General features: G+C 43.2%; 1 long non-coding RNA gene across 1 annotated transcript; it reads left to right on the top strand.

The window, feature by feature from the left end:
* The first annotated feature begins 662 nt into the window (after nucleotides 1–662).
* Nucleotides 663–4,433, top strand: Gm39122. The gene is made up of 3 exons (XR_870097.1): nucleotides 663–718; nucleotides 3,011–3,120; nucleotides 4,111–4,433. It is a non-coding gene; the product is annotated as a predicted gene, 39122 (long non-coding RNA).
* Nucleotides 4,434–15,398: the final 10,965 nt, after the last annotated feature.

Raw genomic sequence — 15,398 nt, 5'->3', positions numbered from 1 at the left:
CTGGTCTCTTCAGCAATGGGTTTTAATTATCAATTTCTAGTGGGTAACCAAGAGCAATCTGGCCAGGCTCTTATTTTTCCTCCTCTAAGTTGAGCAGGTAAGAAACTGATGATCAATGTTATGCTTTAAATTCCAGATAGCTTCTGAATCAAAAACGTTCTCATTTACTGCACAGACGGAGACTGAGGAGAAGTGAATACTTCCTACATACTTGTTCCTATGAAATGCAAGATGGAATTCTGCAGTCATGGGTCCTGGATGGTTGAGACCCTGACTTTGGGCTATGGAAACCTCAGTGGTCGTTCTTCAGATTCTGTCCACATTTTTGGAGAAAATGTTTCTTTTGTCCTGAGGCCATCAAGCAAGCTAGTCTGGTTGTCCAAGGGATCCATTTGTCCTTGAATCTCCAAAACAGTGATTATGAGTGTACACTAGCATGCCTGGTTTTTAAAACGTGGGTTCTGGAAAATTGAATTCAGGTTCTCATGCCTGCATTCAAGTGCTTTACCAACTAATTCATCTCTCCAGTCCAGTAGTCCTCTTCTTCAATTGTTCTATAAGAAATAGTTGGCTCTCAGACACAATGTTCCTACATAGGCAGTGTAGACCATGATACACTGTAGGTGTTTATTTTTTCTTGGCAGAGTTACAAAGGTTCCCTGCACCCAGGATCAGGAAGAGATCTACAAGCAACTCACGAAACTGGAAACTAGAATAGGTGTGTAATGAGAGCCTGATTGTCTGAGGGTCTTAATGGGCAATCCATTTGAGGACACTTTGCTTGAATTTTGACCTTTTTAAGTTTCAGGGTTTTTTTTCTAAGTATCAGTTTTCTTACATGTGAAATGGGACTACAGGATAGCTTCCAAAGTGGCCTAGGTGTTCATAAGCAAATATATAATATATATTATGCATATACATATAATATACACACACACACACACATACACACACACACACACACACACACACACACATGATCCAACTATTTCAGTTTCCTGAGAATGTAGCTCCTACTTCTCCTAGTGTGGATGAAATGGGGGCAGGACACCTGGATCCTGTAGTATGAGGAAGATGCTCAGGAAGTGGAGAAGGTAAGGTCTCTCTTCTATGGTACTTGGAATTCCCTGACTCTGGAGGGTTTGAAGGCTGATCAGACACAGTAATACAGACAACCAAGTGTGGGTTCATTCTAACTATCCTTCCCCAACAGATTTCCTGTGCCATGCCTGCCCCTGTGACTGGATGCTTTTCCATGGAAATTGCTACTTTTTCTCCAAAATTAAACATACCTGGGAAGATTCTGCCATTGCTTGCAAAGAAGTAGAGGCCCAACTAATTGTCATTGAAAGTGATGAGGAGCAGGCATGTCTGATTCTGGAATGAGACGTGTATCTTTTTATTATGAAGAATTTCGTGCATCATATCATGTTTCTTAATTAAACCTATTACCTCCCTTCCAATTTCTTTCTTACTGTCCCAACACTTTTCCCTCTCAAAGCCATGTACTTTGTCTTTCTAAAGTCATGGAGTCCCCTTAGTGCTGCCTACATGTCCACAAGCATAAGAATATCTATTGGAGTATGGATAGTCTCTCAGGAGTTACATGTCTGAAAATACTTACTTTTTCACCTTACAATCTGTCACTTGTCAATAGTTCTTTAGATAAGGGTGGGACTCTATGAGCCTCTCTTCTGTCTAAGCTAAGAAATTGGCTTGGTTGACCTTGTGCAGCCACTGTGAGTTGATGTGTGCAGTTGTCCTGTTGTATTAATTAATTAATTAATTAATTAATTAATTAATCTCATCACAGGGTTCACTACCCTCCTCAATGGTTTATGTTCCCAAATGAAACACACACACACACACAGAGTCTTTGTAATTTTTATGCCTTAATCAGCACAATAGCAAGGCGACTGCTTAGCCTCTCTGCTACTAGAATCTGCCTTTCACTGATAATTCTGAGTTACTACTTACTAACTGCTATCTTCCATCTTGGCCACTCCATTTGTGGCCTTCTTTGGGCTGCTCTTTCTTGGCCCAGAGCCTGGAGAGCTCTCCTTGCTTCTCTATCCATCAAGGCCTCTGTGGCTCTCCACTCTCCATACTCTCATAAAGCACAGCAGATCCCCTCCCTCTTTTCCTTCCTGTCCCAAGCCCTGAAATCCTAAAGTTCCACCTGTGTCTTTCCTCCCCAGCTATTGGCTGCTGACATTTTTTTATTTACCAATCAGAACCAACTGGGGGCAGGTTCCCAGAAACTATGTGCAGACCCTCTTGTGCAAACAGTTTTTGGGGAACATAATTAGCATTTGTAGTACACGCAGCTACACTGCCCTGTCCATTTTACCTCAGATGTCCACTACCTCTGGCTCATACAACCTTTCTGTCCCTTTTCCCGAATGATTCCAAAGCCTTGGAGGAGGAATTGTGACACAGATAAGGGGTGTGTATGTTATTATAGGACAAGTAGTTTAAGATGGATAAACATACATTTTCAAGGAAAGATAGGAGAGAAGAAGGCCACGAATTAGGGAATCACAAATACATTACACACACACACACACACACACACAACAAACAAATCTTGACCATGTGTGTAAGATTTGGAAGAAGACTTGAAAATATAAAGAATGCCTATGATAGGTTAGCTAGTACTTAATAAATTGCTTTGTAGAGGGACAACTCTGTTCTATGCCATTGGTCAATTGCTAGGATATGGATCACACACATTCAGTCAGTCATGGGTAAATCCAAATAGACACTCTCAAAACTCTCAAGCCAAAGAAACCTGCAGTAAAAACAAGTATTGTGACAAGATGCCAGCTGTGCACTTCTCATTTGCCTATAGGGCACAGACATGGAAGGACTCAGATCTCCTGAACACATGTTGGGAATCATTGTGGCTTCCAACACTCAAACAGAACTTCCCCTCTAGAGTTTCCAGAAGCTCTACTGGATAGAAATTCAACTACTCAGCTCTATCTCAATTACTCTTCTCCCCTTTCAGGTCTTTTTACAGAAGATGCATAAGATGAAAGGCAATCTCTGGCTTGGGCTCATAGACATAAGGGAGGAAGGCTCATGGCAGTGGGCGAATGGTTCACCTCTGTCACCCAGGTAGGTCAAAAAACAAGGGTAGAATGGGGGTGTGAGACTGGTGTCTGAAACTCTAATGTGAAATATTCTTGTCCAGAGCTTTTATCCCCTAGATACAAAAATATGCCACTAACTGAGTGGAAAGAAGGCTCATGCTCATGTTTAGGTAAGATGGCAGATGTTTTGAAACCCTAATAGTAGAGATTCAGGAAGAGCTTGGGGTCTGAGAAACAAATATAACATGGTATAAAGTATCTAAAATCTAAGTAGTTGGTTTAGTAGTTAAAGGTATGTATGGTTTGTGCAAAGGACCTGAGTTAGGGTCCCAGCTCTCAGGCAGTTCACTGCCACCTGTTACTCCATCTTCAGGGGATCCAAATAATGTATACACACACACACACACACACACACACACACACACACACACACACACACACATACAAAATAAATAAAACCTAAAATAAGAATCTTCCCTATGATTAAGCCAATACCTCTGGACATGTTTGCTCATTTAATCATTGAAAAGATTAGACTTTCAATTTCCCAAAGGAGAGGGTGTACACTACACCTTGAGTGACCATATGTATAAGTGCCAGGCTCAACCACAACATGGCTAGAAAGAGGGGAGATATGGACAAGAGCCTTCATCATTGTTTGTGTGGATAGGACTAAATTAACTCAATTAACCAGGCTTGGTTTAGCCAGTTTTAATCATTTCAGTGGATCCTATTCCTAGCTATATCCCTCTGTCTAGTTTGGTTAAAGTGGGTGCATAGCAGCCAGAATATAAAAGCCCAATGATGCTGTTGGGATGTGAAATCTCAACTAACTAATCTGTGCATAAATATACCTTTAACAAGAGGACTTCTCTCTCCAACACTAGGCAGAAGATTCATTTAAGTAAGTTATTGGGGCTAGGACAAAGATATGAAGACATTTAGTTTTCAAAAGGTTGAAACTGTTCATAAATGAGGGAGAGACATGGGTTAACAGTATAAATGGGTTTTGCAGCTTTACAAACAAATATTGGACCTCATGGGAAACCAAAGGTGCTTCAGAGAAGACTGTGTAGAATTGACAAATCATGGCTGAAATGACAACTGTTTATTTGAAGAACGTATGGGTCTGCAAGAAGTCATCAGTATCCTGCTCCAACAGCTGATGCTCAGATCCTTCCCTCAGCCCTTTCAGTCCCAACCTCCAAGTGACCAGACTTTACCTACACTTGTGCTGATCCCCTCTCCCTACTTACAGGCAAGGAGCTCTTAATAGCTTTGCTAGCCGGACGTATCCCAGCACTCGGGAGGCAGAGGCAGGCAGATTTCTGAGTTCGAGGCCAGCCTGGTATACAAAGTGAGTTCCAGGACAGCCAGGACTATACAGAGAAACCCTGTCTCGAAAAACCAAAACAAACAAACAAACAAACAGAAACCAATAGCTTTGCTGTTGTCTTCTGTCATGTCCCTCATCTTCTCAGGGGCTGGTTCATTGCTATCTTTCCTCAAATATCTCCAGACCCCACTTGGCTTAGTGGTTGTTGATCTGTCCTTTTTTGCAAGTTAATACAATGTCTAAGTGTGAGATATCCTCAGGGACTATGTGTTTATAATAAAAAATGCTGTTTTCCTTGCTGAGATTAGAGAGTCTGCCTTGTCATGCTTTTCTCTATAATACCAGAATCTCTAAACTAACTCATACCTGCATCTTTTCCTTCCATCAATTCATCCTCCATCCATCTCTTCCTGTACAAATTGTCTAATGATTTTTCCCAATTACTTCAGTTTTCTCTCCAGCCTGAGTGCATCGGGGAATTAATTCACCAATCAACCAATATTTTATCTATTTTACATTGGTGGTCGTGTGGCAGATGGGTCTCCCACATCTCTCTTTAAGGAAGGATATGTTGCCACCATGGAGTTCCTTAAACAAGTTTATTGCCCCACTATTCATAACAGTTAAGTTAGGGAACTCATCTTGGTAGTCAACAATGGAAGAATAAAGAAAGGTTTCTATTGCTGTGATAAACACCATGACCAAAGGCAACTTGGGGAGGTCAGGGTTTACTTCATATCACACCTCATCTTATACCGTCAAAGGAAGTCAGAGCAAGAACTCAAAGCACAAACTGATACAAAGGTTATGGAATTCTCTTAATTGGCTTGCTCCCCATGGCTTGCTCAGCCTGCTTTCTCATACATCCCAAGATTGCCAGCCCAGAAATAGCATCACTCATAGTGATATTGAACTTCCTATATCAACCACCAATAAAGAAAATGTCCTACAGACTTGCCTACAGGCCAATCTTATGGAAAAATTTTTCTCAATTAAGAATTCTTTTTTCTTTTTTCTAAATTACCCTAGATTGTGTCAAGATGATGTAAACTGGCCAGCAAAACAAAATAGAATTTTTCTCAGTCATAAAGAAGTATAAAGTCAACATCATCTGCAAGATAATGGATGCAACTAGAGATAATCAAATTGAGTGAATCTAGGCAGTCTCAGCAAGACAAATACCATGCATGTTATCCCACTTGTAGTTCCTACATAGTCACATAAAATCATGTATGCATATGTTAAATGAAAGTAGAAGTAAAGTTGCCTAGGAGAACAAAGGAAGAAAGATGGAGAGGAGGGAAGGATGAACAGGATAGGTGGGATACACTCAACAAGGGATATATATGTATAAGAAATTTAAAACTTTTATTAAATTTATTTGTGTGTGGGCAAGTGTGTAGGTATGTGCATAAGAACACTTGTGTGGAGGTCAGAGAAGAACTTACTGAAGTTGGTCTCTCCATCTATCGTATGAGTCCCAGGGATCAAACTCAGGACATCAGGTTTAGCAATGAGTATCTTTATCCACTAAAACACCTGTTTTTTGTTTGTTGTTTTGTTTGTTTTTAATAAGGCTATGTTGTCCCAACTATTGGGAGTTCAGTTAGAGATAGCCATCACCTCTCAGTACTTTCATTCCTGGATTGCCACAGAAAGTTGTCTTTTTCAAGGCTATGCTTCTCCTGGCTTAGCTTAAGGGGTACAGAAAAATAAAGATCTGTACCTGGTCGTGTTCTGAACACACCTGTCTATGTACCCCTCATATTATATATGTATACTTAGGAAGCCACTTGGGAAGGCTCATGAAGCCACACTCATCCTTGAGGATTTATAGGCAGTTGTGTTTTCCTGTATTTCTTTAAGTGATTTATGAGTTTCCTCCTTAAGGGCTTCTACCTGTTTACCTGTGTTTTCCTGTTGTCTCAGTTAGGGGTTTACTGCTGTGAACAGACACCATGACTAAGGCAAGTCTTATAAGGACAACATTTAATTGGGGCTGGCTTACAGGTTCAGAGGTTCAGTCCATTATCACCAAGGCAGGAGCATGGCAACATCCAGGCAGGCATGGTGCAGGAGGAGCTGAGAGTTCTACGTCTTCATCTGAAGGATGCCAACAGAATACTGACTTCCAGGCAGCTAGGATAAGGGTCTTAAAACCCATACCCACAGTGACACACCTACTTCAACAAGGCCACACCTACTCCAACAGGGACACACCTTCTAATAGTGCCACTCCCTGGGCTGAGCATATCCAAACCATCACACCAGTATTTCTTTCAGTGAGTTATTTATATCCTCCTTAAAGAATTCTATTATCTTCATGAGATAGGATTTTAGGTCGGCATTCTGCTTTTCAAATGTGTTGGAGTATCCAGGCCTTACTGTGGTGGTAGAACTGCGTTCTGATGGTTCCAAAGCATATTGGCTTCTGTTGCTTATGGCCTTGCACTTGTCTCTTACCATCTGGCTATCTCTAGTGTTAATTGGAGCCTGCCTCCTGTGTCCCAGGGTTGCTGCAGGTCTCCTAGGAAACCTGTAGCCCTGGGTGCAGCATAACTCCTGGGAGGCCTTCAGATTGTGGGGTCTTCAGAGGGGCAGACAAGCTAATGATCTGCCCTAGTGGAAGGCATAGACCAGAAGGAATTTTTAATCTCACATGATTAGTATTAGACTTTGGGCTTTGAATTGGGCACTAACAACTTAATATCTTAAGGTTCCTTGGGATTAAATAATTGAACATTTGAATTATGGAAAAGTCATGAGATTTTTGGCAATAGGGCATGAAGAGGAGGAAATTCTATGGTTTAGATAAGGTTTGTCACCTCTGAAACTCTGAAATTCACATTCAATTTCCATCCAGACAGCGATAGAAGGGGAGCATTATGAGGAAAATGCTCTAATTGTTTCTTGTGTCTTTGACACCTGTATCATGGCACCCATCACATTGTCCTGCGCCCTGTGATGAGAGGATATTAGTGCCTGATGTGTCACTAGGCTGCCTGCCTCCAACCATTCCTCACCTAATCAGTGAAAAACAACAAAAGGAAAACAACTCAACACATAGTCATGCCATCATCTTTAGTTGAATTGATAGGATGATCTGATATTACAAAGGAGATTTATTTATTGGTTGACATATGAGCTGGGAAATGCAATAATTGCAGTCCATGCCCCCAGGGAAGCAGAGAATCTAGTCCGTGAGATGGGATGCCTCAGATGTTCCAATCTGGTGGATTTCTGAAGGGCTGCTGGTCTTTGGTTTATGTGGGGAAGCTAAATGAGTTCTACTGTCAGTGAAAGATACCAGTAGCAGTGGCAGCAAAAAAAAACATAGGCAGTGCCTAGTTACATTTATGTTACTGTGATAACATACCCTGTCCAAAAACAACTTTGGGGGAAAGGGTTCATTTGGCTTACAGTTCCAGGTTAGATCTGTAACTGTAGAAACATCATCCTGGCGGGTGCTTAAGACAGCTGGTCACATCATATTCGTAACATTCCCTAGGCAGGATAAAAGTGAAGGGGGTTGATTGAGAGTAAGTAAGCAAATGCCTATATTCTGCCTACTTGCCCAGTTGCTCTCAGTCAGCCCCCTTGACTTTTATCCTGCAAGGGAATGGTGTCACCCATAGTGGCTGGGTTCTCTCACATTAGTTTGTACCCAAAACAACCCTTCACAGAATACCCACAGGTCAACCTGATCTAGGCATTTCCTCACTGAGACTCTCTTCCGAGGTGATTCCAGGTTGTGTCATATTGGCAAATAAAACAGGCAACACAACAAGCAAGCAAGCAAGCAAGCAAGCAAAAACCACAGCTTACACCCTCATACCTCCTTATATCTGGGCTGCTACTCACTCTGAGGCAAAGTGTTCCTCCTCAAGTAAGCCTTTTAAGGAATACCCTTACAGACACACCCAGAAGCAATCAAGTTCACAATCAAGATTAATCACCACATATGAGTTCCATCACCAGCTTGGAAAAAAATCTAATGGAGGTAAATGTGAGCATGGCCAGCCCTCCTTTGCCTGTCAATCACTAATGTGGAAAGATTTAAGAATCTACTTGCGGGGCAGTGGGCGCCGGGGGAATAAAGGAGGGGGGGGACCTCATCCCGCCATAGTTCCAGTGCTCTGGGTGGGCGGACAAGGAAGATTGCTGAAAGCTTTCCATGCGACCCTGGGTGGGTGTCTGGCTGTGTGAAGCCACGGACCCTAGCTTGGCAGGTGGTGGACAAGGGGCAGTCCTAGGCACCAGGTTCCCAGCTTTGGGCATCCCATACACTGATGGATATCACGGAAGAGCTGAGAACAGTATGAGGGCCCTGGGGAGGGCAGCTCATCAGCCCTGGGGCCAAAGGGAGGAGAGGGCAAGGGGTAGGAGGGAATGGATGTTTCCTAAGTGGTGGAGTCCTTGGTCCAGTCAGTGTCTGGAGCGCAGGAAGACCTTCTGGCGGGAGGTTAGATGAGGCTCATTAGGGGGAAGCTTATCTCATTGTTCAAGCATGGCGGGCCTTGATGAGCAGAGACGTCTATGATTTTAGAGCTTTATTGTAGAAAGGCAGGGAAAAGGAGAGAAGGTAGAAAGAGGGAGAGGCTAGCTATGGACAGGTGGAGAGAAGGGGGAAGGGAGAGAGAGAAGGAGAGCTAGAGAGGAGAGTAAGAAAGGTGGGAGCTTAAAGAGAATGAGGAGAGGCCAAGCAGTCCCCTTTATAGTGGGCTGGGCCATCTTGCTGTTGCCAGGTAACTGTGGGGAGGAGCATATCTGGCTATAGTCAGGTAACTGTGGGGGTGGAGTCTAGCCAGAATGCCAGAAGCTTGAGACATTGTCTGCGTGACTGATAGTCACACAATTATGGAGTTGGGGGCTCTGTGAAATCAGGCAACTGACTCTGGGAACATGGCTCACTTTTCTGTCCCTTGTAGAGTTCTCTACTGGGTCATAGGAGCAAACCTCATTCAACCAAAATATGCTGCCTATCATAGTCTCACATCTACTTTAGAAAATAATCTGCTATTGCACTACTTAGCTACATTCTAAATCATATTTCTATATTCACAGACAAGTGTAGCTGTCACTCCTCATCAGAGGATCCTCTATTTATAGCAAATGGAGACCATCACAGAAAACCACATCTAGACACAATGCAGAGACCAATGGATCACAGGGAACCCAGCCAACAGATACATTATATTACAGTTCCTGTACTTATGGCTCAGGGAACATCTCATGAGAGAAAAAAAAAAAAAGGATTGTAAAAGCCAGAACACGGGCTGGTGAGATGGCTCAGTGGGTAAGAGCACCCGACTGCTCTTCCAAAGGTCCTAAGTTCAAATCCCAGCAACCACATGGTGGCTCACAACCATCCGTAATGAGATCTGACTCTCTCTTCTGGAGTGTCTACAGTGTACTTACATATAATAAATAAATAAATAAAATAAAAAAAAATTTAAAAAAAAAAAAAAAAAGCCAGAACACCAGGAGCTCTACTGTGAAACCATCTCTTCTAGAAATGGCTGCATACAGAAGACTAGAGCAATGGCAATATCGTACACATGTTGACATGGGAGGGGATAAAATTTCACCAGGTCCCATGTCTAGAAAAAGACCTACAGAGAAATGTTGACTGCTGGGAGAGGAAGACCTCACCCAGCATGATCCCCCTTTATTTATTGTCCAATGCAGTGTGGTCAGCCACGATACCACATACACACAACAAAATGTACTTATGTATTTGTGCATATGTACATATGTTTATATGTAACAATAATAGTTAAAAGGGCACATTGAATTGACAGTAGAGGAGACATGAAGGGGTTGGAGGAAGGGTACTTGTGTGCCCTTCCCCTAGCTTTGAGCAGGCTAAATAGACCTTAAGTGTTTGCCATGGTTGGACCTTAATGACCCAGGTGGAGTCAATTTCCTACAGGAGCAGACTGCCCACTGAGCTTATTTTGCAACTCAATCCAGCTGAAAGAATTGGGTCTGTGGACTCTCCCTATATAAACTGAGTGCTGACTATTTACTTTTGAGCCTTGATCAGAAACTTTTGTCTTGGCTTCATCCTTCCCTCGCACCCTGTCCTTTTTCATTTCCAGCTCCCATTTCAGGTAACCCAGTTCATCCATGGCTGCTGAACAGCTACAGGACTATATGGAGGAAAGTGAGGGAAGGAATATAATTTTATTTTAATTAATATATGTGAGTATGTATTAGTATATGACAAATATAATATATATGAAGAATTTACACACTTGGTTAATGTGCTCCTATTTAGAGACTGTAGGCTGATGAGTTTAAAATGGGACATCTATATCACACCCCTCCCCCCAAGACTCAGGGATTATCATGAAAGAAGGGGCAGCAATATTGTAATAGCTAGAGGGTTTTCTGAACGTTATAGGGCTGTTGTACATAAGAAATGGCAATGGCAGCAACTGCTTACACAAAATCAAGGCAGATAAAATCTCAGCATGGAACAGGGAGGGGCTCACAAAGTTTCACTGACATGGCTGACATCCATAACACCCAGTAGGTGGGAGAAGGGATTGGGAGGGGAGTGGGGGTGTTTGGGGTTGAGTGTGGGGAGAAGAAGGGAGGACAGCCATGAGAATGAATGGAAATCTGCATCTGATGGAGGGAGGTAAGGGGTATCTCCAAGAAGAGACAGAGATCTGGGATAATAGAGGTGCCCAAGAAACAACGGGGTTGTCCTTAGTTGTGACTCATAGCATTGGGGATATGGAGCCTGAAGGAGGCTCCCAGTTAAGCTGAGCCACCTTGTCTGGCCTCAATGTAAGAGGATACACTAGCTTCAAAGACACTTGAAGAACCAGGGTGAGGGGATACGCAGGAGAGCCCCCACCAGCTCAGAGGAGGAGGGGAGGGGGTTTAGGGAAGGATGGTGGGAGGGGATGAACAGGAGGGGGACAGTGAACAGTTTATAAAGTGAATAATAAAAAGTAAATAAGAACAAACAAACAAAAAGCATTTGCAAAAAAAAAAAAAAAGCTTTGTATTTTATGTGTGAGCATTTGGCTTACATGTGAGTGCCTGGTACCCTCTGAGGCTGGAAAAAGGCACCACAACCCCTGTAACTGGATTTAGAATGTTAGCCACCATGTAGATGCTGGGAACCAAATCTGGGTCCTATGCAAAGGCAGCAAATGTTCCTAATTACTAAACAGTCTCTGCAGCTTGGATTACCTCCCTAGAGAATACTGCTGCCCACAACCCACTGCGTCTTCTTAGAGTAAGTGACTTAATTAAAACAACCCCCCACAAACATGCCCAGTGTCAACTCAATGTGGACAATTCTTCACTAAAATTCTCAAGGTGATTCTAGGTTGTGTCAAGTTGATGATTAAAAGTAAGCATTATGCATGTGTACACACACACACACACACACACACACAAGAGACATGCATGCAAACACACACACACACACACACAGAGAGAGAGAGAGAGAGAGAGAGAGAGAGAGAGAGAGAGAGAGAGAGAGAGAGAGGCACACATGCCAGGGCACTCTGGTGGAGTCAGCTTGTGAGGCAGAAACGCCAAAAAGCTGCTCATGAGAAATGAATTTCTAGGACTCTCCTCCTGGAGGTCAGGCGAAAGTCATCTCTCCAGTTTGGGTCAGTTTGACAGGTGAAAAGCCTGGAAGCTGTTTCACGAGGATAAGAGTTCCATGGTAATTTCCCTCCCGGAGTTATGGCGTTTTTTTCCCTAACCCATAATAATCAAATTTCCACCACGTTAGTCTAATGTATAGATTCACGTGCACTCTATTAAGCATTACCTTATAGTAAATGCCTTTTAAGATTGTATTCTAACATAGCTAAAGCCTTTTCCCAGTGTTCTTAGATTCCAGATAGCAGCAAGGAGTTTAACCTATTCAGTAACTAATTAAGCTCTACCATAAAACAATAAAGCACTTGCCATTAACTCAGCTGTCTGCAGAAAGAGTCTGGAATTCTCACTGAGATAGAAATTCATATTACAGACTACATTCCATACCAAGAGCAAATTAATATACTATACTGATAAATGAGGATCCTTCAGACAAGATAATTTAACAAGGCCTAGAGAATTTTGGGGGGAGTGATACTATATTATTCTTGAGGCGTGTCAAGAGTTTACAACCCTGGTGCTATTAACACTAAGTGTAAAACTCTTGCCTGGCAGAAGGTGCTAATTTCTAATGTAAACATTTATCTGGTCCCTACAAATTCCCTTTGAGTCACTACCCTTGCATCTGTACTAATCTCTAGTGTTAAACATTTATCTGGTTCCTTTTGAAGTCACTCCTTTTGCACCTGGAAAAATTCAATGTGCCTTATTCTGTTATGATTTGCAATTTACTCTGTATTATAAAAAGTCTGAGGCTCGACTGGAAAATTACATTCAGATCCAACACCACTCTTGCGTGTTTGTCTGTCTGTCACTTCATCCAACTCTTTGCCCATCTGCTTAAGAGAACCCGTTCTATGCAGATTCAGGGACCCAGAGGGTCTGCGGCACACACATACACACCTCTTCCTAATTACCTCTACTCTACTTCATACTGCTTTATCTGCAACCAAGTCAAGAACTCCAGGTTTCCCTGAATGCAGGTCTTTAAGAATTCCTCAGATTACTGCAGGTGGCAGGGTTGGGCTCTGTCTCTTGCCTGGGACTTTGCAACACAGCAAGGCTGCCTGCCAAGCACTGGTTGGCTTAATTGTAGAATCTTGCCTTGTAATTGCCCCCACCCCCAGCCCCCAACACCCTAGACTTTGCCTTGAATCTCAGGCTGTTTCCTTCTTCTCCTTGAAGGAAGGACTAGTGATAGAGTCCCATCTAGGACTGTATTTAGTGAATAATTTTATCCTGAGGGCTCAATCACCACTGCCACTCTAAGGACAAAAGGCAAATTGCTAAAGCCACGCCTGGAGGCACAAACCTGTAATCTCAGCTACATGGATTTCGAGAGCAGAGGATGGCAAGTTCAAAGCCAGCCTGGGGAGCTTTGTGAAACTGTCTGAAAATAAGAAGTAAAAAGATTGAGGAAAGGTGGAAGTCAGTGATTGAATGCTTGTCTGGCCTTGAGTTCCATCACCAGTATGAGAAAGAGAGAGAGAAAAAGAGAGAGAGAGAGAGAGAGAGAGAGAGAGAGAGAGAGAGAGGGAGAGAGAGAGAGAGAGATGCAGAGACAGAGAGAGACAGAGAGAGACAGAGAGAGAGAATGTAAAGGGAGGAAAGAAAGTAGGAAGGAGAGAGGGAACAGGGAGGGAAGAGGAGAGAGATCTGGAGTGGAGAAGAAAAGTAGACAGGGGGGAAAGGGAGATGGGGGAGGGGAAAGATGGGGGAGACAGAGCGGGGAGAAGGGGAGCTGGGTTTTCCCTAGGCTTATCATGTTGCAGCTTTCCTAAATGGACAGCAGAGGGGGCAGTGACCAAATGGTTGTTTGGAGGCTGGGGCTCACTTGCTCCTGTGGCCACTGTTGTGTTGAATTCCTGCCACTAGTGGCAGACCAAGCCTGGAGAGTGTGTGACTCTGAAAGCTTGAAGAGGGGATCCTGTGATGGCCAGCTGGGCCATCAGCCTTCCCAGACTGGCCCTGATACCTCCTGTCTGACCATTCAGACAGAAGGGACAGGAACACTCCAGCTGCTCTTATTGGCTCAGCACAGGGACTGCCTGTTTGAAGTCTCCTCATACCAGAGATGCTCAGACACTACAGCCTAGGCACAGGAAATTGCCAAGTAGGCAACTGGTTCCACCAAGTGTCTCTGGGGCACTAAGAATGCACAGCAAGTAACAGGCATGGCAACTTGGGGTGAGGACTTTAAGATTTATTGACTGATTGATTGATTGATTGATTGTGAGTATACTGTCACTGTCTTCAGACACACCAGAAGAGGGCATCAGATCCCATTACAGGTGGTTGTGGGCCACCATATGGTAGCTGGGAATTGAACTCAGGTCCTCTGGAAGAGCAGTCAGTGCTCTTAACCACTGAGCAATTTCTCCAGCCCCTTGGGGTGGGGGGGTCTTGTGATTCAGAGTGCCCGCTAATACTGGTGTGAACCCAAGTTCCCAGAAAAGGAGAAGAAAAAAAAGCCATACCAAGTTAAATATTTCATAAATCTGATTAACTGCTTAGAATTTGAATGATTTGTGGAGAGTTGGAATGTTACAGGTGAGGAGTCAATTATCTGGAGCTTTAGCTTGCTAACTTTCCATGTATAGCTTATGTATGTGAACAACCTAATGTCTTCATGGCTGTACATAAATCCTTTGGGGATGTACATAAAAGACCTGAGCTTCTGTCAACCCAAAGGCTAAGAATGTCATCAGCGAGCCTCTGAGCTTTCTGTAACCCTCACCGAGTGTGAGTAATGGCTTTCTTTGTCCTGGCACTCTTAAAAACTTCATCACTCACAGTTCCAGGTATCAGTTCATCACTGTGGGGAGTCATGGCAACATGAGACAGCCAGTCACATCCACAGTCAAGAGCAGAAAGGAATGAATTCATGCTTGCTTGCAGTCAGCTCTATTTTCCACACTTACATAGTGCAGAACCACCTATCTAGGGAATGGTGTGCCTCATAATGAGTTGGGTCTTCCCATATCAGTTAACTTAAGACAGTCCCCGATGGACATGCCCACAGGAAAACCCAGTGTAGACAACCCTTCACTGAGACTCTCTTTCCAGGGGATTCTAGTTGTGTTAAGTTCTTAGTTGGAACTAGTGATCACAAACAGCCTCTCCCAAGTCAGCAGAAATAGACAAAAAGTGATGACACCTTCAGATCAAGATAGCAAAATTACCAGATCAGAGAGGACCATGTTTCTGGGAACAGTAGAGCCATTACATGCTCATCCATTCCAGGAATGCTGGTTGTGTGAAATGGTGTGACAGGAGCTCTACCACTTCCTTCTATCATCTTCCTTTGACATCTTACAGTTCCTTGTTTTGTTTCC

Source organism: Mus musculus, chromosome 8 (assembly GCF_000001635.26).
Source record: "Mus musculus strain C57BL/6J chromosome 8, GRCm38.p6 C57BL/6J".
Classification (NCBI taxonomy): domain Eukaryota; kingdom Metazoa; phylum Chordata; class Mammalia; order Rodentia; family Muridae; genus Mus; species Mus musculus.
Note: the sequence above shows the minus strand (reverse complement) of the source record. Positions and strands in the feature narration are given on the sequence as shown.